Below are 5,019 nucleotides of genomic sequence, written 5' to 3'. Positions count from 1 at the left end.
GGGGCCTTGGCCATACAAAAGCAGACAAAGTTACCGATACAGAAGGTGAGATAAGCACAGAATGTGTGCTGGACAGTTGTAGCCTGTGCCCTTAACAGCTGAGCCATTTCTCCAGCTGTAGACTAATTGTTAGGAAACAGGAGTCAAACAGCCAGCATCATCAACCCCAGAAAGGAATATGCATTGATGCTAGGGCAGGGACTTTAACCCAGCATTGTGAAAAGCAAAGGTTTGTTGGTATCTGGTACCAACCAAGAGCAGAGTCCTCAGTGACAGATAGAAAACCAACTAACTCCACACAATTGAACTATTTGTGTAAATTCAAACACCTGTTCATTTGCTGAGTCACTAGTGGATGCAAAAACACCTTTTCAAGGAGCAAGAGCTGTTTAGCCCTGACTAATTATACTAGGCTGCCCTGATATTTACAAAGCATAGTGAAAGGTATGTAATGGCTGAGTAAGAGACCTTTTCCCCATCCCCACCCTAGCCTGTCCATCTTGGGTCCGGTGACTCACCAGCTAACCTCCTGCTGAGATGTGTTCTCTGGCTCAAATTACTGATAGGACATTTCCATCTAAATGTTGTACTGCAAGTAAAATTTGCTCAACACTGAGCTGAAGTTCCGGTCAGCACTCCCACACGAACTCTGAGACATTCCCACAAGGCCCGACACTCAGTCCCAGGGGTTTTCTGACTGTTCTCTGTCCTTCATGTCAGTGTGCTGCCACGGACCCTATCTACAGTGTTTCCTCCGGGTTGTCTCTCACACTGATCCCAATCCATTTTTTTGTCATCTTATATCCAAGTTAATTCTAATTTATTTTATTTTGTTATTTTATGTACATGGGTGTTTTGGTTATATGTATGTCTATGCACCCTGTATGGCCCACAGAGACCAGAAGAGTGTATCAGATTCCCTAGAATCAAAGTTACAGAGAGTTGTGAGCTGCCTGTGGGTGCTGGGAATTGAACCTCGGTTCTCTGGAAGATCAACCAGTGCTCTTAACCACTAAGCCATCTCTGCAACCCTAGACTAATTATCTCACTGTTACAGGTGATGGGATCTAGGTACCAGATGAAAATATTCAGACAGGATTTCACCATGGTGTCTTTATGTTCAGGAACCCAGAAGAGGTGTGGGCACAACTGTATCAGAGCTATTGTATTCTGCTGAGCAATCGGAGTCCTCTAACTTCTCTCAAATATCCCTCTTTCCCAACACACACACACACACACACACACACACACACACATACACACACCTTTTGCTCTTTCCCTCCCTGCCCTGTCTGGGAAATTTATTCTACAGCAAATCATATCCATGACTCCATGACTTCCTTTATCCATTTCAGGGAAGTGCTTTTCAGCTGAAGACCCCTTTCCCGAGGGCCCTTGAATCCCACATTCACCTGCCATGTTACACGGTGCAGCCCACACTCTCAGAGGAACATGTATGTCTTGTCTAAATAGCTAAGATCTGAACGCAGGCAGAGATCTGTTCATTTGTTTCTTCTCTTCCCTCTCTTGTTCTCTAAGATCTTAAGACAGTTCAGTGTAAAAAATGGATTCTTCATCAGGAAACCTGCCAGCTCCCATCACCTCTGACTCCATGGTTTTCTGCAGAGGGAGACTTCCCCCAAGTCCCTTAGGGACTTCACAGGTGGAAAGAGGGACTCTATCTTCCTCCCTTGATCCCTGCTTGCACTCTAAATAAGTTTTTAAATAAGCAGCAACTAGATAATATATGACCTATAGAGTACATCTTATCTATCCTTTCCTCATAGTCCCTTAGAGCAATAATTTTCAGCTTTTTAAAAAGTCATGTCATACATGTAAAAGATGATGTTCACACATAGCACACATAGAGTTATATACTCAGTTACCACTTTGCTTTCTATAGAAAATAACCTTATAGAAGAATAACTTTAAGCCAAACAGATGTTTTTCCCTTTGAGGAGATTCTGGGTTTGGTTTTGTTTGTTAGTTTCTCTAAGAACATTTCTAAAATAAAGTGATGGATCATTATTAGAGACACACGTTATTATTGGCCATGGCATTTTAGATCACATACTCTCTGGCTAGGAGTAGAGGCAGACAGTACAGTGTCTTCCAGCTTCACCCCAGGAACCTGTCCATCCTTCATCTCTCAGGTTCTATTTGTTCTGAGGACCTGCTTATTTCCTGAGACTATAACTGAATGTAGTTTAAGATTTAAGCCATCACCTTCCCTCATCGGCCCATCAGACCATAAATCATGGAGGAACAACAGAATACAGAAAAATACACCTGTTTCAAAACAGGAAGTACACTCACAGAGAGGCAAGGGGAGGGAGACTCTGGGTCCTCGGTAAACATTAGCTGAGTACCTCTCATGATGTCTCACTGCTGTTCTTTTCAGAATCCCAGGAATCTACAGAAATATTTTCCACAACATATGACCTACTTTTTTATTTCTGGGAGAAAATGAATTCGTGTCTAGAAGTCTGGAGTGAACAGACAGGAATAAGATGCAAAAAGAAAACAAAAGTTACCCACAGACACCTCCAATAGGAACAAGATGGACCTTGAAAATAATTCAACTGAACTAGAGTGTAGTAAGAGTGCTATTACAATGTGTGTAGTGGTGGGTTTTTCCCATGTCTCAGGGACCTCCCCTTACCCACCAGCTCCTGGGGAGTGAGAGAATAGGCTGTTCTAATGTTGCTCTGAAGGTTTCTGGATGGTTTTGATTGCCATATACTCGTTTTGTACTCAGCACATTAAACATAGTGTACACTGTGAAAAGCAGCTAATCAGCCTCCACTTCACAACTGAGAGGTGGCAGCATTTGAATGACAGGCCCAGTGATTCACTTCTCATTAGGATGCTTTCAAAAGTGCTTTGGCTTCTCCTCCCACCTGACAAATGCCAAAGATGTAGGGAGGGTGATCATAATTTCAGGGCAAGCAAAATAGTTGAGTGATGCTGATTTTCCAAATAATCTGAATAACTTCCTTCTTGCAAACAAATGCAACTTATTTCTCAAATGAGGTTGATTTGTGAATGGCCCAGGATAGATGCTGGCCTTATCCTGCTATGTGGCCTGATGTCGTCATAAGGTTTGAAGTTTCTACTTTCTATCCTGCATGGATAGCTGTGACCTCAGCTTCCAACCTCTACAGCACGGGGAATGACATGGAGTGATTTTCCCCCTTCTTATCTTTCATGTGACATTTGGCAATGTAGAGAGACTAATTATCACAACTAAAGGAAGGAGAGCAGGGCTACTGGTGTCTAGAGGAAAGAGCTCAGATTATGTTCAACATTTTGCAATAGACAGGACATGTCCCACTGACAAAGAACTTGTCCAATTCCAAATGCCAACCACATCAAGGTTAGGGAACCCTGAATTGGAATAGAAAAGATCCAGAAAAAGGTGAGTGCAAGCAAGCCCATTTGCTTCCTGACAGTGGGCAACGACTTCTGTCTCTGGCTACTGTTCAGAGAGCCTGATCTCCACATTGTGTGACATCCTTCAGTGAACAGTTGTCAAGTAGCATGGGAAATTCCAAACAGGATTATCTTCTGCTCGCTGTACTGCTACAGCCCTCTCCCTTCATCCTGTGCCACACAGTGAGTTTGCTTTAAACGCTGCCTGATTTCCATTTCAAGTGCTCTAGCACTGGATTTTGGATCTCAAAGCTGGGTCTGGACAAAACACAAGTTAAGGCAACAAAAGTGGATCTTCCTTGAAACACACAGAGACTTCTGGGTTTGGGAGTTCTGTTTGTTTTTACGGTACCAGAAATTAAACCACTGAGATCCACCCCAGCCCTCACAAAGACTTCTAAAAGAAAATAGGGCAATGATCTTTGAGATGAAGACTTGAGTAATGAAGCTTGTATGGACAGAGAACACTTTTCGCCAAATCCTTCCCCACACTCTTGTGTTGGTCACTACCTCCCTGGACTTTGGATCACCATGTCTGTATCACATTTTGTAACAGAAAGGTTGAGGCCATTCAAAAGAATTATTAAATACACATTCCCTACACTGTTGTCTGCCTGGGTCTGTCACAGAAGGTGAAAACGGAGAGATGGATGAAAAAGCTATAAGACATGTTCTAAAGATTAGCACCTCCCACAGATAACAGGCCTTTCACAAATGTTAGTTGATTAGATGGGAAAGGACGGGAGTCTGTATGGGTTGAGCATCCAGGATAGTTAAGGAAATTCCTAGAGGCTTGTACCAGCCTAACCTGCTTCTATCAGGGAGAATAGTCATGGCTTTTGATTTGAGATAGATAAATCCAGGGAACACATACACACACACCAATTGCACTACTGTCACAAAAGACAACTTTTTTTTTTTTTTTTTTTTTTTGAAATAGGGTCTCTCTATGTAGCTCTGCCTCTCCTGAAACTCACTATGTAGAGCAGGCTGGCCTCAAATTCAGAGATCTGCCTGCCTCTGCCTCTCAGTTGCTGGGATTAAAGGCGTGCATAACCCTCTTTGGGCCTTCACAGACAGACAGACAGACAGACAGACAGACAGACAGACAGACAGACACACACACACACACACACACACACACACACACATGCACTAATAAATATAATGTAACAAAAATTCTAAGTCTTGACTTTGACTGTCAGTTTGATCGTTTCAGTTCAAATCTGATTCCCTAGTCTAAACATTACTCTTAGTATTTTCAGTCACAATGTCCATTACTCAGAACTGTAAACACGGCCATTTCATGGGACTTTGGTCCCCTACAATTTTCTCTGAACAAGACAGAAGTGCTACTTAATGAACCTAGTCTGTAACTATTCAAGGCACACCAATATCATGTCCTTTCTCGCTGTTTTTTGTTTGTTTGTTTGTTTGTTTTGTTTTATTTTTTTGAGACAGGGTTTTGCTGTAGCTTTGGAGCCTATCATGGAACTCGTTCAGAGACCAGGCTGGCCTTGAACTCACAGAGATTGCCCTGCCTCTGTCTCCCAAGTGCTGGGATCAAAGGCATGTGCTGCCACCACC

Source organism: Cricetulus griseus, assembly GCF_003668045.3.
Source record: "Cricetulus griseus strain 17A/GY chromosome 1 unlocalized genomic scaffold, alternate assembly CriGri-PICRH-1.0 chr1_0, whole genome shotgun sequence".
In the NCBI taxonomy this organism is placed as follows: Eukaryota; Metazoa; Chordata; class Mammalia; order Rodentia; family Cricetidae; genus Cricetulus; species Cricetulus griseus.
The sequence above is the reverse complement of the archived record's forward strand: the minus strand, read 5'-3'. Positions refer to the sequence as shown.